Genomic DNA, 24,418 nt, shown 5'->3' on the forward strand with positions numbered 1-24,418 from the left:
TCTACAACGATCTGGCGCCCGCTACACTGCAAAAGAGGTTCTTACTGCGAGAGGCGACGACGGTACTCCGTCGCGAAGAAATCCGCTACAGATGGGCCTTCCCTTTTGCGCTGATCTTCCAACATCAAGGCATTACGTACAGGGTTAAAACTTTAGCAGAGGCTGCCGAATGCCTCACTCAAGCTGGTATCCGCTTTGATTTCGCCATAGCCGCCCGACCCGCGGCTCCGATGTCTTCTGATGCCGATCTGCGGTGGAGACGACAGGGACCAGGCCGCGGACGACTGCGTCGACAACCAGTGGGCCCCAGGAATCTTACTCCCGAGAAAGGCTGAAGGAGCTAGACTTTTTCCATTGCTGGAATATAGAACGAACGAGGCCGTACTACATAAAGGACTTCCTATCTAGTTTCAATTTAAAGGTTTTTAGTAATATGAAGTTCATTATTGATGAATATGGTTATTTTCATAGTATCCTGGTAGATAAGCTACATAACTGAGAAATGTTGCGTTAACATTTAGTATGTTGGGGTTCAGAGGGGAAAGGGGTGGAGGGGATGGAATTGTGTGCAACCGGCGGTACAAGGCCGGTGCCCCCCCCCTTAGGGGTTAGATTCGCGGAAAATGGTGAGCGAATCCTTTTTGGAAAAGGCGAGGGTGGTAGGGGAGCTCAAAAATTTGTTCATTCTTTTTATAGTGGCCAGATCCCGTTTATTCTGTGTTTCCAACAACAATATGCTGACGCACTCTCAATACCCAGAAAAAATCCAAGATACATTTGCTTTGCAACAGGACACCCCACATGCAACCACACCGATGGTTGTCCTTTTGATTGAAAATGGTTAAGTTGACCTCGCTTAATGTTAAAGGACTAAACACTCCTAGAAAGCGATTCCTCCTCCAAAGCGAGTTATTACGTCACAAGACAGACATCGCATTCATTCATGAAACTCATCTGAAACGTAAACATGAGCGACTGTTGCAGTTTAGAGAATTCCCTCATTCTTTTTTAGCCGCACGGGGAGCAGACGCTAAATATACAGGTACAGGGATTTTGATTTCAAAGCATTTGGTATTTGAGCATTTGTCCCATACAGCTGATCCGCAGGGGCGTTATCTCATCTTAAATATCCAGATCGGCTTGAAGAAAATTACGCTGGTGTCGGTCTACGCTCCTACCAAAGATTCAGGGCTCTTCTGGAAGGAATTACATAGAGTATTGGCCTTGCATGCGGATGGCCCAATTATCCTGGGAGGCGATCTTAATGTCTCGATTAAACCTGATATAGACACCTCTAAACTACATTCTCAGTTTCCGGGGTCCAGTAGAAAGGCATTGCGCAATCTTATATCAGACTGGAATTTAGTAGACATTTGGCGGAGCCGATATCCCAGATCTAGATCATACACTTTTTATTCCGCACCTCACGACAGTTATTCACGCATAGACTATTTTTTGATTGATAAGCTCCTGGGGAACCAGGTGGGGGGGTCAGAGATAGAGGCCATCACTTGGTCTGATCACGCCCCCATAACTCTGGAGGTGGACCTAGCAGATAGAGATTCAGGTAGTCGGTTTTGGAGGCTGAATGAGTCCCTACTGCAGGACGCAGATTTTGCGCAGAGACTGAATGACCAGATGCAGGAATATTTTAACTTGAATTCTGGGGGGGAGGTATCCCCTAACACAATATGGGAATGCTCCAAAGCAGTGGCAAGAGGGATTCTGATTGCTAGGGCAACTGCATGTAAACGCCAGGAACAGGGGGCACGTCTAGCTTTGCTCGGTAAAATCTCAACCCTATCCCAACTCCATATGAAAACTCATTCTAAGCACTGCTATCAGAAGATACTGGCTCTCAAAGATGAATTAGCACAACTTGATAATAAGCAGATACTTTTCGCTATGGACTCTTTACGACAAAAATACTATGAGGGTGGGAACAAGGCAGGCCGTTATTTAGCATGCCAACTTCGGGCACGGATCTCTCAAACTAATATATCCAAAATCAAAAATTCAGTAGGAGAGATCCTCACCACTTCAGCGGGAATACGTAACACCTTTACGGAATTCTTCCAGAACCTGTATCGGACTGAGGGTTCCATCCAACTATCTGACATAACTGTATATCTGCAGGAGTTGGATTTGCCAAGACTGACACAAGAACAACGGCAGAGCCTAGAGGCACCAATTCAGCCTACTGAAATTGAGCTGGTGATTAAATCCTTGAAATCGGGTAAAGCACCCGGATTAGACGGGCTTTCTGGGGTATATTATAAAAAATGCGCACCCTCGGTGGTAGAACCTTTAGCCCAGTATTTTAATAACCTCCGGGAGGGAAAAGGCATAGGGCCCCACAACAATACAGCTGGCATTACAGTTATTCCGAAACCTGGGCGAGATCCAGCACAATGTGGCTCTTATAGGCCCATATCGTTAATCAATATGGATCTTAAAATTTTGGCACGCGTAATGGCTCAGAGGCTCAATAGATTTCTTTCGCAGCTCGTACATACTGATCAGGTAGGATTTATCCCACAGCGCATGGCGGCGGATAATATTAGGAAGGTTATTGATCTCATATGGTGGGCTAGGAAAACACACACACCTGCGGTATTATTATCCCTAGACGCAGAAAAAGCCTTCGACTTAGTGCATTGGCCCTTTCTTTTCTCCACTTTAAGACGAATGGACTTTGGGCCTTTCTTCTTGCATTGGTTACAACAGTTATATGCCAACCCCTCGGCGAGGGTTAAAGTGAATGGTGGATATGGGACTGCCTTTCCTATTAGAAGAGGTACCAGACAAGGGTGTCCTCTCTCACCCCTGCTCTTTGCCTTGTACCTTGAACCCTTAGTAACCCGAATCAGAAAAGCTAGGGATATACACGGAGTCAGATTGGGGCCTGAAGAATATAAGGCATCTCTGTTTGCCGACGATATCCTCTTAACTTTGACTAATCCAATACCATCCCTGGAGGGGGTAACCCGTGAGCTACAGCAATTTGGCAAAGTGGCAGGACTCAGAGTGAACTTCTCTAAGTCTGAATTACTTGATGTGACTCTGAGTCCGGTAGAAATACAAACCATAAGCAGCAAGTTTCCATATAAATGGGCAAAATCCCATATAAAGTATCTGGGGGTTCACTTATCTGCTAAGTTAACGGACCTGTATTATTTAAATTATGTACCGCTACTCGATAACTTAACGTTGGATATGAGCCGTTGGAATAGACGCACCTTCTCATGGCTGGGAAGAATAGCCATCACTAAAATGACAATCTTGCCCAAATTTCTCTACTTATTTTCTGTCCTACCGGTGGAGATCTCTCCGATTCTGATCCGCCGTTGGCAAAAAAGGATATTTGATTTTATCTGGCGCAGACGTCCTCCCCGAATAGCGCGTCAGGTTTTATATCTTCCAAAGTCCCAGGGGGGACTGGGAGTTCCTAATCTTCTAGGGTACTATAGGGCAGCTCACCTGCGGGCGGTAATTGACATTCACCGTCATCTGGAAATTAAACAATGGGTGACGATTGAACAGGCTCTTTTAGGTTCCATGGCCTTGCAAGCCATATTTTGGCAGCCTAGAGACACGTGGCGGACCGTTAAGGACGTCACATGGTCCCTACAGGTCACGTTGAACATCTGGAAGCAGAGCAGACGGCAAGTAGTCGGGGACTATAAATATTTCTACCAAACCTCTCTTCTTTATAATAGACATATTTTACAGGTGGCGGCTTGGAGGACTGCGGGTATCACCACAGTTGGTCAATTGATGTCCCAAGGGTCGCTCTTATCTATGCAGGGCCTCATGGATATCTCCCCCTTCCGTTCAAAAGATTTCCTGGCATATGCTCAAGCAGCTCATTTTCTTCAGACTATTCACCGTGCTAAAGAGTTACGACCCAGTCGCTCGCTGTTTGAGTCATTGGTGCAAAATAGTGACAGACTGAAGGGTATCATTTCTAAAATATATCAAGCACTTTTTCCAGCTAGTAAGGAAATTAGTACATTTGAGAGGCAATGGGCGTTGGACTTGGGGGAGCAATTAAGCCCACAATTTTGGGAGGCCATATTATATTATGCTAGGAAGTGTTCCATTTCCGCAGGCCTGCGTGAAAATTGTTATAAAATGATATACAGATGGTACCTCACCCCAGATAAAATCCACAGGATATATCCGAATGCTTCGGACTCCTGCTGGCGCAACTGTGGAAGTAGAGGTACTTATTTCCATATATGGTGGGACTGTCCAAAACTTCAAATCTTTTGGGAACTTCTATTTGCCTGGTTGAGTGACCTGTTTCATGTGCCTCTTCAAGCGTCAGCTCTGATGGCTTTACTGCATGTGTTTCCAGATGTCCTTCTTAAAAACCAGCAGCGCTTCTGTTCTCATACTTTTATAGCTGCTCGCAATTTGATAGCAGTAAAGTGGAAAACAGAACAGGTACCGAAGGTGCCAGAGGTCATAGATAAATTACATTTATACTATCGTTTGGCTTCATTAACAGCTACCAAATATGGGAGAATGGCCGCCTTTCGTGCCTCCTGGAAATCGTTTGTGGAATATATTTCTTGTATGTAATCTGTTGTTTGATTAAGAGCTTAACTGTTCCTGGATAACTGGGGTGGGAGTGGATTATTCTTTACAAATATTCATATAGGGTATGAGAGTATTCGGGGGTGTGAATAAGCACTCATCATTTATCTTGGGGGATTCTGTAACAGAACGACTAGAGCTCCCCTACATAGGTGGGGTTGGGGAGGGAGGGGGGGAATTGGGGAAGTATTCTGTATTATGTATTCATCTTGCTATTGTAATAACTTTGTTACAATGAAAGTTAATAAAAGTATTAATTTAAAAAAAAAAAAAAAAGAAATAGAATATGTGTAAATTGGCTTCTGATTTTAGGTGTTCATAAACTGTAAATTTAGGAGTTTATTTTCCAGCTAATTGGGGATTCTTTGTGGGTGTTTATCAATGTTTTCGTGGGTACTATTGTTGAGTGTCTTTCCCGTCTGAATCAAATACATACATCTGGGCAGCTGCGGAGTCGTTAGCGCGGAAAGAGACAAAAACAAAACAGAAGACCCAGGGTAGGCAAAGGTGGGGAGAGAGGGCACCTCAGGAAGTGGTGTTTTTCTGATGTGTATCTAACAAACACCTTTTTTTTTTGATTCGGGGCTGTTTTGTCAGTTAAAACCCAAAAAGAATTCCCATCACCGCAATAAGCTTGAGTAGTTTATCAGCTGCGATATAAACAGTCTGAGCAGTTGTGAGGTCAATAATCAAAGCCATGTTTGGATCACTCACAAGTTATCAATCTACTTACTTATCCAGCAAAATGTTAGCCAAATAAGCAAGGGGCATTCGGGGGTAGGCTTGAGTTAGCCAAATCTGGCAACCTCCAATATTTGGAGCTAGCCAGATAAATAATTAGGTTAACTCCAATAATTAGGTTAACTTCCAAGAAGGTGGAAGATCTTCATCGCATGACGTACAAGGAGAGATTGAAGAATCTAAATATGTACACCCTGGAGGAAAGGAGGAGCAGAGGTGATATGATACAGACTTTCAGATACTTGAAAGGTTTTAATGATCCAAAGACAACGACAAACCTGTTCCATAGGAAAAAAATCAGCAGAACCAGGGGTCACGATTTGAAGCTCCAGGGAGGAAGATTCAGAACCAATGTCAGGAAGTATTTCTTCACGGAGAGGGTGGTGGACGCCTGGAATGCCCTTCCGGAGGATGTGGTGAAGACCAGAACTGTGAAGGACTTCAAAGGGGCGTGGGATAAACACTGTGGATCCATAAAGTCAAGAGGCCGCCAATGAAGAGTGGGTGACTCGCCAGAATGACGGCTACTGCCTGGAGACAATACCCTTATTCAATAAACATACACATGCTTACTGTGACTCCAACATCGCTCTAAGCTTCAACAGCAAGAGGAAATGTGGAAAAATGGATTTACACTCACAAAGAGGGGAGTAGCTGGCTTGTTACGGCGGTTACTACCCCAAACCAAATAAGCCTGATGCTTCACCTTCAATGCATATACAGCATAGTTCTCTGCTTCAACGGCAGGGGAGAAGAAAAAAGGGTTCGCACTCACAAAGTGGGGAGTAGCTGGCTTGTTACGGCGGTTACTACCCCAAACCAATTGTGTCCGATACTTCACTTTCGATGCATATCCAGCATGGCTCTCTGCTTCAACAGCATGGGAGAAGACTGATACATCACGCATTTCCAGCATAGCTCCCTGCTTCAACAGCAGGGGAGAAGAAAAACAACCAATAAGGACTGTATAACATAGTCTGGGTAAAACAAATAAGCATGGGTGTAGCTTGCTTATTGCGGCGGTTACTACCCCTACTACCCCTAACTAATCAAGCTAGATATTTCAATGGTGGGGGTGGAAGGGAAATAGAACCAAGAGCTAAGAGAAACAGATAAGTATGAGAGAAAAAAACGTGTGAAGCTTGCTGGGCAGACTGGATGGGCCGTTTGGTCTTCTTCTGCCGTCATTTCTATGTTTCTATGTTTCATTTCATTTCTAACTCTAGATGTGCCTGAACGCAGGTCTAAAATTATCTGGGAACCTGTTACTCTTCCCTCCCATCCACCCTAGCTCCCAAAGTTCTGCCCTACCGGGCTGAGCCTGCAGTTTTCTTCTTCCTAAAATCCCTTATATCTTTTTTTTTTTTTTTTTTTTAAAGGTACAGGTCAGGACTGATGCCAGCCTCGGCCTCGACCCCACCCTCGCTCCTTGGTCCGGTGTAAGTTTTTAAAATTTTAAATCTCCAGGGACCTCTGCCGGGAACTTAATTTTATCTTAATGTGCAGCCTTGATTGCGGCAGGAGCCTCCCGTGATCCAGGCCCGGAGCTTCTACTGTCGCTGAGCAGCTTCTAGGAGCTATGCAGAAAAGCGTACACTTCCTCCAGTGCAGCTGCTCAGCGACGGCGGAAGCGCCGGGCCCGGATTATGGTAGGCTGATACCGCAATCCAGGCTGAAGATTAAGCTAAAATTAAGGTGTTGGGGGGTGTCCCTGGAGATTTAAAATTTTAAATCTTAGACTGGACCGAGGAGCAGGAATTGGGGGGAGCAGCTGAAATATTGCTTTTTAAATTTAATCTCTTTATTACTTTTTTATGAATACATAAATCAAGAACACTTGACTTTAGAACCAAACAAATAATCATATAAACTACATCTGTACATGAAAATAGAAGAAGAAACAGGTTTCCCATATGATCATCAGTATTTAGGGAGAACATTTATACAGAGCAAACGGTACACCGAAAAGTTGTCCAACTTAAATAATATTAAGGCCTCATATTACCATTAACCTATGGATTTGTCATCCGGTTCTGGAGAAAATTCTCACGTTGCTCAGGATCATGAAAAAGGCATTTTGCATTCCCTAATTGAATAGGACATTTGCAGAGGAACCAAAAAGCAAACCAGCGCCCCATGCAATCACTCTCTGCTTCCCCTGAAGAAAACACTTAACGCCGAAGCAGAAAGCCTGTGAGGGAGTCAGTTGGACCGTTAGATGATCGAGGGGTTAAAGGGGCACTTAGAGAAGATAAGGCCATCGCGGAAAGATTAAATGATTTCTTTGCTTCGGTGTTTACTGAAGAGGATGTTGGGGAGGTACCTGTAATGGAGAAGGTTTTCATGGGTAATGATTCAGATGGACTGAATCAAATCACGGTGAACCTAGAAGATGTGGTAGGCCTGATTGACAAACTGAAGAGTAGTAAATCACCTGGACCGGATGGTATACACCCCAGAGTTCTGAAGGAACTAAAAAATGAAATTTCAGACCTATTAGTAAAAATTTGTAACTTATCATTAAAATCATCCATTGTACCTGAAGACTGGAGGATAGCAAATGTAACCCCAATATTTAAAAAGGGCTCCAGGGGCGATCCGGGAAACTACAGACCGGTTAGCCTGACTTCAGTGCCAGGAAAAATAGTGGAAAGTGTTATAAACATCAAAATCACAGAACATATAGAAAGACATGGTTTAATGGAACAAAGTCAGCATGGCTTTACCCAGGGCAAGTCTTGCCTCACAAATCTGCTTTACTTTTTTGAAGGAGTTAATAAACATGTGGATAAAGGTGAACCGGTAGATATAGTATACTTGGATTTTCAGAAGGCGTTTGACAAAGTTCCTCATGAGAGGCTTCTAGGAAAAGTAAAAAGTCATGGGATAGGTGGCGATGTCCTTTCGTGGATTGCAAACTGGCTAAAAGACAGGAAACAGAGAGTAGGATTAAATGGGCAATTTTCTCAGTGGAAGGGAGTGGACAGTGGAATACCTCAGGGTTCTGTGTTGGGACCCTTACTATTCAATATATTTATAAATGATCTGGAAAGAAATACGACGAGTGAGATAATCAAATTTGCAGATGACACAAAATTGTGCAGAGTAATTAAATCACAAGCAGATTGTGATAAATTGCAGGAAGACCTTGTGAGACTGGAAAATTGGGCATCCAAATGGCAGATGAAATTTAATGTGGATAAGTGCAAGGTGATGCATATAGGGAAAAATAACCCATGCTATAATTACACGATGTTGGGTTCCATATTAGGTGCTACAACCCAAGAAAGAGATCTAGGTGTCATAGTGGATAAGACATTGAAATCGTCGGTTCAGTGTGCTGCGGCAGTCAAAAAAGCAAACAGAATGTTGGGAATTATTAGAAAAGGAATGATGAATAAAACGGAAAATGTCATAATGCCTCTGTATCGCTCCATGGTGAGACCGCACCTTGAATACTGTGTACAATTCTGGTCGCCGCATCTCAAAAAAGATATAATTGCGATGGAGAAGGTACAGAGAAGGGCTACCAAAATGATAAGGGGAATGGAACAACTCCCCTATGAGGAAAGACTAAAGAGGTTAGGACTTTTCAGCTTGGAGAAGAGACGACTGAGGGGGGATATGATAGAGGTGTTTAAAAACATGAGAGGTCTAGAACGGGTAGATGTGAATCGGTTATTTACTCTTTCGGATAGTAGAAGGACTAGGGGACACTCCATGAAGTTAGCATGGGGCACATTTAAAACTAATCGGAGAAAGTTCTTTTTTACTCAAAGCACAATTAAACTCTGGAATTTGTTGCCAGAGAATGTGGTTCGTGCAGTTAGTATAGCTGTGTTTAAAAAAGGATTGGATAAGTTCTTGGAGGAGAAGTCCATTACCTGCTATTAAGTTCACTTAGAGAATAGCCACTGCCATTAGCAATGGTTACATGGAATAGACTTAGTTTTTGGGTACTTGCCAGGTTCTTATGGCCTGGATTGGCCACTGTTGGAAACAGGATGCTGGGCTTGATGGACCCTTGGTCTGACCCAGTATGGCATTTTCTTATGTTCTTATGTTCTGTGCTGAGTTGCTTTTGCCACAACAGGAAAAAATAGCTAAATTTTTTACCAAGGAAAAAAAAATGTGTCCCTAAGTCTGAAAAACATTTTTAATGCCCGATCTCTTTCAGACTCCAAAGCGTAGGTAACTAACAATGCTGCTCTCAGAGAAACTCCTGCCTGAGATTCATGAAAAGAAGTGATAAATCAATACCATCAGTTGATAAGCAAGTCTGACTGAAAAAATAGTAACAGGTACAACATCCCCCCGAGCTGGAAGATAGAAAACTTTAGGAATAGGTGGGACAGTATCTGGAGAAATCTTCAATAATTCAATATAACATTTCTAATATATCTATAGCTGAAATTAATGAAGACTTAGGAAAGTTTTAAAAAGTATATTAAACCTTATAGATGCTCCCTATTTTGCATTATACAATGCAAAATCTCATTGTCTCTAATTAAAGTCAATGAGGAGTTCTGTAAAGTAGTAATTTGAAATTGTAAACTTCCCATCTTTCTGTCATACTCTCGTAATAACCGAGAATGAGACCCCATTTGCAAATACAATTATTCAAAAGGTGATGTAGTTCCATCAATCCTATACGACAGAGATTTTTCCAGACCCATGATTGAGGTCCATAAGGTCTTTAGTGTTATGTGGTTTACTCAAAGGAAAAAGATGACTCTTGAGCTCCAGGTGGGCCTACCACAAGGATCGTTCCATCATCTGGGCCATTCACTTCAACTAAGCCAGATATCTGGCTACTTCCCTCCAGGACTATGCATTGCCCCACATCCAGAGACAGCGGAGGCCCAAGTATCAGGGCTGAGAGAAGTGGAAACCACAGAAGGAGCAGAAGTCGAGCCTTCAAGTTTCTGTGTCCCTGAAACTTTGCTTGGATTGGGAAAAAAAAACCATATCTAAACTTGCCTGGGATGTAGCAGCCGTCTTGGTTGGGGAAAGCACAAATTGCTCCTTTCCTCTTCTTACCCATAACTTCAGACAAAACGGGCCAACAGCTGAAATCTGATCCCAGTTCTGTGTCCCTTTGGTGTGCGCCGCGGGTTCGGTTAATTTGGAATGTTCAGGCATCTTTGGATGATGTCAAACAGGCGCGCCAAGCTTGCATGTGAATAAGATGACCCCAGCTCCAGAGTGCACCGATGTAAGGCAAGTAGCATCGTCTCGGTCTGGGCTTCCCCCGACCCATTTATTTTTAGGGAGTAGATCACAGGCTTGGCCTAGTAGGGATGAGCCTTTGGAGCTAGGATGGGAGGGAGGAAGGGGCTGTGGTTGAGCCAGTAGGCCTGGGATTTATTTATTTTTTTTTTTAAATACCTAGCATTTCACCACTTAACTGGCTATATTTTTGGAATATATCTGGTTAAGTTTAAAGTTACTCAGTTTATCGTAGCCAGACACTCTATACCTAACTGACAATATTAAAAGAATAGCTAGTTATGTTTAAAGTTATCTAGGTATGGTAAGCTGGGATAACTTTAATCGGGGATATTCAGTGGGACGCTTATTCCACTGAATATCCAGGACAAGTTCACCTGGCTAACTGTAGCTGGATAACTTGTCAACTTGCCAGCTTACTGACTATTACCGCCTATAAGTGCAGGTCTAATCTGCGGTACAGTCATAACTGTGAGGACTACTATAAAAGTGATTCAGACAGGAAGCGACTCGATCTAATTTAGGCCTCATTTGCTAAGGCAGGGCTTCCCAAAGTGTAGGTCAGAACCCCAGATGGGGGGGTCACAAAGTCTTCAGATGGGGGATACAAGTGACTCAAACAGCAGCATTCCTCAGGCACCAGCAGCAGTAATGGAAGTCGGTGTGAAGCCTTTGAGCCTGAATGTGCCCCGCTGTGGCACAGCCGTCGAATGAGTTTCTGTGCTAAAGGGAAGCCCTGGGTGAGGAGGGATAGGGGCTGATGTCCATTACTAGCACTGCTGGTGCTTGCAGACCACTATTGGGCTAGGGACCAGCCATGAGGAGAGGGCAGGGCTGAGTGTGCACGGTGCAGCCCACCTTTAATAAGAGACAATGGGGGCCGATGCAATACAGCGCGTTCAGCCGAGCGCACTGTTTAACCCCGTGGTTGGACGTGCGTCTACAACCCCTTGTGCTATAAGGGGATCAGAGCGTCCAAAACACGCGTCCAACCCTCCACAAAACTAATAGCGCTCATCACATGCAAATGCACGTTGATGAGGCTATTAGCTATTCTCCCCAGATCCTGAAAAAAAAAAGTGCACCCGACCCACACATTTTTACGCTCAGAAATCAACTCCTGCCCAGAGCATACTCCAGGAGCCTGAGTAAGAAGGAGTAGGCAGCCCCCTTAAGAACAGCTGATCTGTTTCTATTATCCTGTGAATGGAAGGAGGCAGTTCTTTTGCATGGCTGCCTGAATTTTTGTGAATGCTGATGCTTTTTTGCACTGTAAAAATTAAGCACTTAATGGAAGAAAAAAGGTCTTGACCGCTCCTTCTGTGTCACATAAAGGAAAATAGAAACATGACGCAGAAAACACCATATGGCCCATCCAATCTGCCCATCTGTACAATTAATTTAGCATTATAATTCCCATCACTTCCTTAGAGAGCCCCTGTATTTATTCCATGCTTCCTTGAATTCAGAAACTGTTTTTGTCTCCACCACTTTCACTGGGAGGCTCTTCCACGCATCCACCACACTCTCTGTAAAGAAACATTTCCCAAGATTACTCCTGAGTCTTCCCTTTTTCAACCTGATCAACCTGAAAAATGCTCACCTCGTGTGCATGGAAACCTTTGCGATATTTGAATGTCTCGATCATATCTCGCCTTTCCCCCCAGGGTGTACACGTTTAGATCTTTAAGTCTATCCCCATGCGCCTTAGAATGAAGACCAGTGACCATTTTAGTAGCCCCCTCTGGGCCAACTCCATCCTGTTTATATCCTTTTGATATATAATTTCGGTCTCCAGAATTGTACACAGTCAGCCCGATTTTAAAAGGGCCACGCGCATAAATAACGGGGGTTACGTGTGTGGCCGGGGCCTTGCACATATCACACGGATTTTCGGAAGGCCTCTCCAAAGGGGCGGGCCATGGGGGCGAGCTGGGACAGCACCATGTGATGCTGTCCTGGGGAAGCGCATGCCAGCAGCAGGCAAGCACACATAACCTACTTCTGCTCATCAGAGCAGGTAAGTCACTGAACAAAAAAAACAGGGTGGGTAGGTAGGGGTTAGGGGTCGGGGTGGAGAGGGGAAAGGGAAGGAAGGTTAGAAAGGGGGTTAGGGAACTGGAAAAAAGGCCGATTGTGTCGCCGTGCGTAATTTTAACACTTACCCCCCTCCCCCTGCGCTCGTGAGTCACGGGCCACATGCGCATGTGGAGTTTAAAATCTGGTGTGCATGTGCGCATGGCCATTGGATTTTATAACATGCGCGCGCTGGGAACCATGCACACATGGACTCACGCACACTCCTTTTAAAATCGACCCCAGTGAGGTCTCACCAGGGACCTGTACAGGGGCAATATCCCCTCCCTTTTTCTGCTGACCATTCCTCTCCCTATGCAGCCAAGCAGCTTTCTGGCTTTTACCATCACTTTAGCCACCTGTTTGGCCACCTTAAGATCATCAGATACTGTTACCCCCAGATCCTGCTCTTACTTTGTGCTTGGAAGAATTTCACCTCCAATCCTGTGCCTTTCCCTTGGGTTTTTGCATCCTAAATGCATTACTCTGTATTTTTTAGCAGTAAATCTTAGCTGCCAGACCTCAGACCATTCCTCGAGTTTTGCTAGATCCCTCCTCATGGTTTCCACCCTGTTACAGATTTTGGTATCATCGGCAAAAAGACAAACCTTTCCTGATAATCCTTCCATTATGTGGCTCACAAAAATGTTGAAAAGAACCAGCCCAAGGTCCGATCCCTGAGGCTCACCTCTAGTAACACCCTCCCTCCTCAGAGGAAACTTTATGTACCACTCCCCTTTGTCACCTCCTCTCAGCCAGTTTCTAACCCAGTCACTCACTCTAGGATCCATACTAAGAGCACACAATTTATTTATAAGTCTTCTGTGCGGAACCTATCAAAGGCCTTCCTGAAATCCAATGCACTACGTCTAGCGCTCTCTCTTGATCCAACTCTCTGGTCATCCAGTCAAAGAAATTGATCAGATTCATCTGACAAGATTTACCTCTGGTAACACCACGCTGCCTCGGATCTTGCAATCCGTTGGATTCCAAAATTGCACTCTCCCCTGTTTTAGCAGCGATTCCATTAATTTGCTCACCACAGAGGTCAGACTAACTGGCCTGTAGTTCCCAGCCTCCTTCCACTTTTATGAATAGGAACCACATCCGCCCATCTCCAGTCCTCCAGAACTACTCCAGATCTAAGGAAGCATTGAAAAGGTCAGCATGGAGCTGCCAGGACATCTCTAAGTCCCTTAGTACCCTCGGATGTATCCCATCCGGCCTCATCGTCTTATCTATTTTAAGTTTAGTTAGCTCCTCTTGAACACACTGTTCTGGGGAGTAAGAAGGGACAGGCAGCCCCTTAAGAATAGCTGACCTGTTTGTGTTATCGTGTAAATAGGAGAAGGCAGATCTGCATTTGAATTCCTGTTGTGAGAACTGTGAATGCTGGTGATTTTGTTGCTTTGTAAAAGTAAAGCACTTAAAGGAAGAAAAAGCCTCGAACGCTCATTTCTGTGCCACAGGGTTACATTGGCTAAAAGTTTGGGAAGCCCTGCACTAAGGCCCTTCTCTCATCCCGTGTCTCTGGGATGAGACTGCCTTGATCAATTAGGCCCTTAGGAAGTTAAGCTAATATTACTTTAAAGACAAACTGGAGGCAGGGTCTCAATCCTTAATGGCACAGCAACAAACCATACCAGCAGCATACAATGCGCCAATGACATATTTCGTGACTATCCAAGAAACGTTATGAGTAATCACAGCCATGACCGCAGATCTCGAATGGATTCCAATGGCTGATGCTACATTTATAGACATTTTAAGGTCTTAGGAAAGCATCAGCTGAACATTTAATAAGCAACTGCCCTAAGTTTACAGTATCATGTATACTTTGACTGGTCTGCTATAGTAATTTTGTACCTGGAAGAGGCAGCCAGAAACTAGGTTGCAACATTATTTCAAATGTGCATGCTCACAGTAACAATGCATGCTCCTCCTGGACAGTTATTTTACATTCCCTGTACGTACCTGGATCAGTCCAGACCGTGGGTTATGTCCCCAGTCCAGCAGATGGAGTCAGCCAAAGCTTTGAGGGGGCGTCACCATAAGTAGAACTACCCCCTCTGCAGGAGTTCAGTATTTTCTGACTCCAGCAGATGCGAGTAGGGAATTTGGAGTGCTCCCAATTCAGCCTCTGCTTCTGACTTTATCTTTGTCTTGTTTTCTTGGGCGACTGCCTATTGCTTTTGAATCAAGTTTGTTTAAAAAAAAAAAAAAAAAAAAAAAAAAAGGTAATTAAGGGATTCAATTTTGGGGAGGCGTGGCTTACCCTCTGTGTGTGTCCTTTCCTTCGCTGTTCGGACGGGGTAAGTCCTATCGCTTGAAGTATTATTGTGGTTCTTTCTTCTTTTCTTCTTTGCAGATCCCCAAACACCTCTGGTGGCCTCGCGGATGCCGGTAGTGCCGGCCTCTCCGCGCTTACGACCCTGACCGCGGCCATCTTGGGCGCCTCGTGGGCTGCTCGGGAAGGCAGGCAGGCAGGCATTTTTTTCCGGCGGGTAGTGCGGCCGGGAGGGCCCCCCCGCGGCATTTTTTGTTCGTCAGCGGGCAGTGCAGGCCATCGGGCCCCCCCGCGGCGGCGGCGTTTCGGCTCGCGGGACCCCGAGGGCTCATTTTTGAATTTTGTTTCGCGGCTCATTTTTTCGCGGTTTTCACGTCGTCCCGATGCCGCGGCCGACTCGCTGCGCGGCCTGCGGCGAACCGGGGTCCCGCATTTCTCGTGAGGGCATCTGTGCCCGGTGCCTTCCCGGGGGGGAAGGCACCTCACAGCCCGTCGCCGATTTTTCCTTCCTAGCTCCTCTGCCCGGACGCCGTGGGCGGGCCCCTCCCCCAGTCCTGGCGGGAACGGCGGCCATCTTGAACGCTCGGCGCCCCGAGGAACCTCAGGAGAGGCTGAATGGCAGAGAGTCGGATTCGGATTCGCCCCCAGCCTTGCTGCCGGAGCAAGGTCCGCAGGGGCAGGAGGCCACGGATGTGCCTCCCGCCAGGGCCCCCTCGGCGAGACCGGGGTTTTCCCCGGAGTTTGTCCTGCTTATGCACACGGCATACCTGCAGGGTCTGGATACGCCGGTGGAACCCCCCCTGCCAAGCTATGTCGGGCCTCGCCTTCGGCTCAGGCCCCCCCCCCGTTGTGGCGGGAGCGGGGGCCCCTCGTGTCCCCGCCCGGGCCCGGACTTCGCCAGGGGCGGCGGGAGCGGCGCCGGACCCATTGGACCTTGACCCTGACTTTACAGATCTGGGACAGGGGGACGCCGCGACGGAGGGGGACGATCCGCGGACGCTGCGCCTCTTCCAGAGGGAAGAGTTGGACGAGCTCATACCACGCATCATTCAGGAACTGGATCTGGATCCACCGCCGGACCCACCCGCTCCAGTTGCGCCTGCGGTGGTCACATCCTCGAAGAAAGGAGACCCGGTCCTGGCAGCCCTGCGCCCGAGAGCGCGGGCTTTTCCCATTCACGAATCGTTCCTGCAGCTCCTCACGAGAGAATGGGATACCCCTGAAGCTTCGCTGAAGGTGGGTCGTGCCATGGAACGACTGTACCCGCTACCTCAAGATTTCCTGGATCTCATTAAGGTCCCGAGAGTTGACTCCGCAGTCTCGGCGGTTACGAAGAGGACGACAATCCCGGTGACAGGAGGCACGGCCTTGCGGGATACGCAAGATCGCAAATTGGAGATCTTCCTGAAGAGAGTCTTCGAGGTCTCCGCGCTGGGTATGAGAGCAGCGATGTGCAGTTCCCTCGCCCAGCGGGCAAGCCTCTTGTGGGTTCAACAACTTCTCACCTCCCAGGATCTGCCTGCGGCGGAGGCTGCCCAGGCGGACAGATTGGAGGCTGCGGTGGCGTACGGGGCGGATGCCTCGTATGACCTGTTTCGCGTCCTGGCGCGGTCTATGGTCTCGGTGGTGGCGGCCAGACGGCTGCTGTGGCTTCGCAACTGGGCGGCAGATACGTCTTCCAAATCGAGTCTTGGCTCCCTGCCTTTCAGGGGTAAGTTCCTCTTTGGGGAGGATCTGGATCAGCTCATCAAGTCGCTGGGGGAAAATGCGGTTCACCGTCTTCCGGAGGATAGATATCGCCCTTCCCGGGCGTTTGCCTCGTCCCGGACTAGAGCCAGAGCGCAACGGCGTTACAGGACCTACAGGCCGGGGGGCTCCAGGCCGGCCGCTTCCAGGCCCCAGCCCTGGTCGCGCTCCTTTCGCGGCCGCAGACCCGCGCGCACCGCCCTCGGGGCAGGAAACCCCTCCCCCAAGCCCTCGCAATGATGCCAGGTTCGCCCACTCCGCCGTCCCCAGGATCGGGGGACGGCTGAAGTTCTTCTACAAGGAGTGGGCGCGGATTACCTCAGACCAGTGGGTCTTGGACACCGTACGGCACGGTTACGCATTGGAACTTGTTCGACCACCAAAGAGTCGTTTCATATTTTCCCCCTGCGGCTCGAATCTCAAGCGGCGAGCAGTGCAGTCAACGCTGGACAGGCTTCAGGAGATAGGCGCAATTGCGCCCGTGCCCTTCGGAGAGGTGGGCTTGGGCCACTATTCCATCTACTTCGTTGTGCCAAAGAAGGACGGATCGTTTCGGCCCATTCTGGACCTCAAGGAGGTCAACAAGTCCCTCCGAGTGCTCCGCTTCCGCATGGAAACGCTGCGGTCGGTGATCGCAGCGGTGCATCGGGGGGAGTTCCTTGCCTCCCTGGACCTCACGGAGGCCTACTTACACATCCCCATCCGCCCGGATCATCATCGTCTCCTTCGATTCAAGATCCTGGACCAGCACTTCCAGTTCATAGCCCTGCCGTTCGGGCTAGCGACGGCACCACGCACCTTCACCAAGATCATGATAGTCGTGGCTGCGGCTCTCCGGAGGGAGGGCATCCTGGTCCATCCCTATCTAGACGATTGGCTTATTCGCGCGAAGTCGTTCGCCCAAGGCCAAGCAGCGGTGTCCAGAGTGTTACAGTTCCTGCGTTCCCTGGGATGGGTAGTGAATTTTTCCAAGAGCTCCCTCGTGCCCTCACAGCGTTTGGACTTCTTGGGGGCGACCTTCGACACACGATTGGGCAAGGTCTTCCTGCGGCAGGACAAGGCGCTCTCCTTGCGGGATCACATACTACGGTTCTCTGCGTTACCGGAGCCTACCTCCTGGGACTACCTGCAGCTCCTGGGGGTGATGGGTTCCACCATCGACATGGTCCCCTGGGCGTTTGCGCACTTCCGGCCCTTACAGTGGGCGCTCCTCTCCCGTTGGAAGCCGGTCTCGCAGGACTACCAGATGATCCTTCCGCTCCCTCAGAAGGCCAGGGACAGTCTGGGCTGGTGGCTGGATCCGGCGAATCTAGCCCGAGGCGTGTCCCTCGACGTACCGGATTGGGTGGTGGTAACCACCGACGCCAGTCTAGCGGGCTGGGGCGCGGTCTGCGATCGCAGCGCCACGCAAGGAACGTGGTCGGCGGTGGAGGCGACATGGTCCATCAACCGTCTGGAGACCAGGGCGGTCAGGCTTGCCCTGCGGCACTTTCTCCCGCTCCTTCGAAACCGGGAAGTCAGAGTGCTATCGGACAATGCGACCACCGTGGCCTACATCAATCGCCAAGGAGGCACGCGCAGTCCACAGGTCGCGCTGGAAGCAGCGCTGCTCATGCAATGGGCGGAGCTTCATCTCGTCCGGCTGGCAGCGTCACACATCGCAGGAGTGGACAATGTTCAAGCGGACTTCCTCAGTCGACAGCTGCTGGACCCCGGGGAGTGGTCTCTGTCCGACGAGGCGATGCAACTCCTCGTCCATCGGTGGGGAGCCCCCCACCTAGATCTGATGGCATCCACTCTAAACGCCAAGGCTCCTCGCTTCTTCAGTCGGCGAAGAGAACACGGTGCAGAGGGGGTGGACGCCCTGGCGCTCCCCTGGCCGACACATCTTCTGCTCTACGCTTTTCCACCGTGGCCCTTAGTGGGACGGATGCTCCGCAGAATAGAAGAACATCAGGGGACTGTGATTTTCGTCGCGCCGGAATGGCCCAGGCGACCCTGGTTCGCGGACCTGCTGCAGCTGGTGGTCGACGGCCCGATCAGGCTGGGGCACCTCCCCTTCCTCCTACACCAGGGCCCGGTATTTTTCGAGCAGGCAGAACTCTTCTGTCTTGCGGCCTGGCTTTTGAGAGGCGACGTCTCCGGCGCAGGGGATACCCGGAGGCAGTAATATCCACGCTGCTGCGGGCGCGCAAGACGTCCACGTCGGTGGCCTACGTTCGAGTCTGGAAGGTGTTCGAACTGTGGTGTGCCAGCCAGGACACCAGCCCCACAACGGCTTCGATCCCTCAAATCCTTCAGTTTCTTCAAGCCGGGGTGGACAAGGGGCTAGCCTATAACTCGTTGAGGGTTCAAGTGGCCGCCCTCGGTTCGCTGCTGCGTGATGGGGGATCTCTCCTGCGGCACACGGACGTTGCTCGGTTCCTCAAGGGTGTCAAACATCTACGGCCTCCGCTACGGGATCCTTGTCCCTCCTGGAGTCTCAACTTGGTGCTCCGCGCCCTGTCGGGGCCTCCGTTCGAGCCTTTGCGTAGCTCGACGCTTAAGGATCTCACCCTCAAGGCGGTATTCCTGGTGGCAATCTGTTCCGCTCGTCGCATATCGGAGCTACAGGCCCTGTCGTGCAGGGAGCCCTACCTTCGCTTCTCCGACTCTGGAGTGTCGATCCGCACCGTCCCTGCCTTCCTACCGAAGGTGGTGTCAGCTTTCCATGTGAACCAGACGGTGGAGTTGCCGTCCTTCTCCTCCTCCGAGCCGAAGTCTCTCCGACTCTTGGATGTACAACGCACGCTACGTTTCTATCTGGAGGCTACCAACGAGTTCCGGACGTCCGACCATCTGTTTGTCCTTTGGTCCGGGCCGAAGAAAGGTTCCCAGGCCTCCAAGACGACCATTGCGAGATGGCTGAAGGCGAGTATTGCCGCTTCCTACGTTGGGGCGGGGCGGACGCCTCCGCCCGGCATTGTAGCGCATTCTACACGCTCTCAGGCGGCCTCCTGGGCGGAGGTTCGCTCGGTCTCTCCCCAGGAGATCTGTAGGGCGGCTACCTGGAAGTCGTTGCACACGTTCGCTAGGCATTATCGCCTACACCTCGCTTCTCCAGCCACGGGACATTTTGGTGAGCAGGTTCTCCGAGCAGGTCTCGCAGGACCCCACCCGATTTAGGGAAGCTTGGGTACATCCCACGGTCTGGACTGATCCAGGTACGTACAGGGAAAAGAAAATTATTACTTACCTGCTAATTTTCGTTCCTGTAGTACCATGGATCAGTCCAGACGCCCTCCACATTTGGGTTCTAATCCTGCTCCACCTTACTCAAGGGAACGGTAATGGTATCTGTCTTTCACCACTTTCAGTTTTTCACTGTTGTCCCAGCTCCTCACAAGTTGACTTACTGTCTTTGTAGCCTCCTACACGTTGTAGGACGCTCACTGTTCGTTTGTTACTACGGTTACACGGCTGTTTGTTGCCAATTTCCATAAACTTGATTCAATGAGGGGGTTCGGTTTTTCTACTCGGGCTTTGATATACTCGATACTGAACTCCTGCAGAGGGGGTAGTTCTACTTATGGTGACGCCCCCTCAAAGCTTTGGCTGACTCCATCTGCTGGATTGGGGACATAACCCACGGTCTGGACTGATCCATGGTACTACAGGAACGAAAATTAGCAGGTAAGTAATAATTTTCTTTTCTGTTATGCAGTCAAAGAAGGGATACATTTCAGATTATTAATAAAGAAGAGGGAGAGGCATGAGGTAAGTTATAAAACCAGATGACAAGTGCAAATGTAATGATTAGAACATAAGATAAATTTCAGATTGTGATGGTCAGGATATGGTTTGTCATGCACGGCCATGAGCAAGAAAGCACAAAATGTTACCTGGATGCTAGGTCTCCCAGAAGGCTGGCATTATTCAAAGCAGATTAAAGAGTTAGTCGGGCTGAAAGCACATGCATTAAACACAGTATTTTGACTATGGAGAGAGAGAACAGAAAAGCATGCCATGAATCATCCTGCAATACTGGAATCTTTGGAGGTTGTGATATCTTTTATTGGACTAAGGAGAAAAAGGTGGTGGTTGGGGGTTGGATGGGTGATAGTCCATGGGCTCTGAAGACCAGAACGTTCCCGTCATCAGATGCGGCTACAAGACTGAAGGAAGGCAGGCAGCATTTATAACTAGAGACTGTCGTGGGCAGGAACTTCCATGGTTCAAGTCTCCAGGCGGTGGAAAGGAGAACCCTTCCTTCAGCCTTGCACCCAGTTTTCTTCAGGACGCGCAGAGCTGCTAGGGTTGTGCCCTTTTATGTAGCAATGTAGAAGGCATCAGTGGGAAAGGAATGCTTGGACCATCCAAGTCCACCCATGTGTGCCTGCCGTGTTGTCACAGGTCTTACCCTCCCTCCACTATCAGGGCCCCTTCGAGTCTATCCCAGGCAAGCTTGAATTCTGCCGCTGTTTTGGCTTCTGTCCCAAATGTCAGTGGAAATGCATTTTCCCATGCTCCTTTTCAGCTCCCCTCCCTCCAGCTTCACGCCGTGACCTCTTGTCCTTGAGCGTTTCCTTCTATGGAAAATGCTACCTTTAGGTACTTTCTCAAAGGCTATGCCTATCGTGTTTCCCCTTCCCTTTCCTCTTCTTCCTTCCAGAGAGTACATTTTTAGCTCCTCAGTTTCAGGATGGGCAATTTCCAAAGCGAACCGTTGTTTGCTGACGTAAGACGAGGTGTGAAGACTGCCCACATTCAGCCTGTGTAAAAGCGCGCGCGCTGCTTCACATCGGGCATACCTTTACTCATGGGGGAGACAAAATGTTCCCAAGGACGAAGGAAGTCAGAAGATTGAAAAGGATGCGCAGGGATGGGGGGATATGATTTTCAAATCCTTATATTTTGCACATGGATTCAACCCGCAGAAACAGCAGGCGAGAAGTCCACAGTTTCTTTGTACCCGTGGAATTTGCTGGTCGCATTTTCGTCTTTGAGAATAAGTTTGCAGACCCACGGATACAAAACACACCAGGCCCGCAACCTCCATGGGGAAAACAAAAATTGCCCCCTCTGTGTATGGCTTATAGTGTGGGCCGTGCAGCCTTTGGGTTGCCTTCCTCCATCTTGTCAATGTGGTCTCCATTTCTGCGAGATCAAGAGCGTAACATTTCACCTGCTCTGGAATGACAACGCTAATGATAAATCAGGACAGTCTCCGTTCCGATCGCTGAAACAGAACCATTGATACATAAGAAGGAAGCGGCGGATCGCTACAGCCACCCGGTCACTAAAGGGGGCAATTCTCAAACAGCCTGTGAGGTTGCAAACTACGCAGGCAGTTTTTAAGGTGCGCGCTTTACCCACAGTTTCAAAGAAAAAAAAAACCTATCCACGTTGTTTCTCTAAGAAAACAAGCAAGTGCAGAGTATGTGCGCTAAAAGCCTCTGGGTGTACTGTGCCCGCTATCTGTCAAGACAACTAAGCAGGGGGGGGCGGGCAGAGAATTGGGCAAAATCAAATGTATACGTGCACTGTTTTACTACTCCAACCTAAACATTCCTCCGGAAAATGCCTCTTTCCCCATGGCTAAAAGCACGCACTTTTTTGGCCAAGTCATTTTATTTGGAAAATGCCTGCTAAATCCGAATCTGTAGAGAAGGGATTGAAAGTTTGCTCCTGCTCATGTTGTGGCATGCGACAGGAAATCACTGCAGTAACTCTGAACAGAGTGAAGTTACTGGGGGGTTAGCATTTCGTACTTTTCCTGTTTTAGTGTCTTCTGTCAGTAACAGGGAATATGATATTGAAGCTAGCTTGACAGGTTAGTGTCATATTTCAGCACAGCGAGGGAAAATGGAATTTAGCCCTATTCTATCTTCACCTTCTTTTAGTCCTATTCTATCCTCACCTTCTTTTAAAAATAAGGACCCAGGGTGGCTTACAACATGGGAATAAATGCAATACAATAAAACTGAAAACAATAAAAAATTCAACATAGCAAAAATATCATTACATAAATACCACTTAATAAAAATCATAAACCTAAGCCTCAATTTTCACACTGTGGCCAGTGCAATAATCCTGTCCTTTCAGACAGTGAGGTGGATGGCTGACTTTATCTACACCAGGGCCGACGCAATAAGAGGCACGCTCAAAACGGACACTCGTATTAAGCGCCTGTTGTCCTAATGCGGGCACAGCCACATCCCCTGTGCGCCCATTGCAGTATTTAAATGAGAGGAAAATCGAGGCAGCGTAAAACAAGGCGCGCTAAGGCAGAATTTTGCATCTCTGGCGCTCAAAGGTTTATTGCATCGGGCGCCCACCACTGCAACCGGCGCTCAATACAAGCGCCTGTTTTGATCGTGCTTCTTTTTGGTTATTTTGCTGAGGTGCTGAAGTTTATTCTATCAGGCACCTATTGCTACGGGCGTCTAAATTGTGCCGTTATAAGAAACGTGCGCTTCCTTTTGATCAAATCAATGTACACATATTTTTCTCCACCGCAAGCAGTAAATTAAAGAGTCACAACGATACTAAGGAGGAGGACAGACTTATCGCAACACAGAGGACCATATTTTGTAATGAGCCCTTGACTGCGAGTTAACTTTGCTCCACCTCCAGAGCTGGTGTTAAATTTCCCTGCATTAAAAAATGTGCGTTGGTCGCCCAGTTTTGGGGCGCGCTTTCCTGCGTCGGAGGGTAATAGTTAATGTCTTCGTCCGCATGGAACTTACATGCTTTGGGCCTTTGTTGGGTACGCGCTTGTTAGGGCATGCGTTTTGGACACATTAATCTCCTTACTGCATCGGGTGCTATTCTTCCACGTCCAAAATGCACACCCAACTGAGACTAGACCTGTGCGCTAGGCTGGGTGCACCTTATCATTCTTTCTCTACCCTACCTAACCCCATCCACACTTCCCATGTAAGAACGCCCAATTCTTGTCCATATGTACAAAGGATGAAGCTTTTATCTCCCATTCTTCTCTTTTGCTCAGCTTTGCACACTAGATTAAAGCATGAAGGCTGTTGGCAGCTGCCGTTCATGGCTCGATGACTGGAAGCAGAGTACCCCGCACGTGCCTGGCTGCTCTGTGGCAGCCGTAAGAAATGCCAGCTTTCTATCCAGGGTATAAGGTTCATATACGAAGGTCTTCTCAAGACCCCAGTGCTGAATCACTTCTCTGCTAGTCTCAGTGCGCGACCTTGAAATTATCTGCAGGTGCTCAATTTCTCTCTCACGTCATCCTGTGTTTCCCTCCCTCTCATGAGGCAAAGCGCTGGCACCTGAATATTGCTGCCATAGGTATAATATCTACTTTGTCCTTTCTTTCAAATCTTTTTTTTTAAATGCAGTTTTCACTAATTCTACAAGAAGTTTTTACCGTGAAGGTACTGGCCTGCTGGGACAGCATTATCATTTTATATGAGGAAGAAAAAAAGAATTGACAGCAGTTCATGTTCCAAATCAGCTGCACTCGCTAATGATGTGAAAATGGTTAACTTATACTTATCCATGCAAAGAAAATTAACTCAGTCTGACACTCAGGAGCCCTCAGTGTGACTCGTCCACAAAACAAGAACCCCCTAAATCCTAAGAAGATAGAAATGGTTCAGAAACCTGGGAATGGTTTGTGAGGCCTGGCTTGTTACAGCTGCTGCCAGAGGTTAAGCACCGTTTGCTTCCTTCTGCAGTGCAAAAGAGGGCGGTTTTATAGACAGGGATACCAAGCAGACCTGGTCA

At 48.2% G+C, this 24,418-nt stretch overlaps 1 protein-coding gene across 1 annotated transcript in view; it reads right to left on the reverse strand.

Annotated features, from left to right (window-relative positions):
* The window catches only part of LOC115082299 (beta-arrestin-1-like), a gene marked incomplete at its 5' end in the record, with an annotated part of 104,128 nt that overhangs the window by 30,622 nt on the left and 49,088 nt on the right, over positions 1 to 24,418 (reverse strand).

This window comes from Rhinatrema bivittatum, unplaced genomic scaffold (genome assembly GCF_901001135.1).
Source record: "Rhinatrema bivittatum unplaced genomic scaffold, aRhiBiv1.1, whole genome shotgun sequence".
NCBI classification, from domain to species: Eukaryota; Metazoa; Chordata; class Amphibia; order Gymnophiona; family Rhinatrematidae; genus Rhinatrema; species Rhinatrema bivittatum.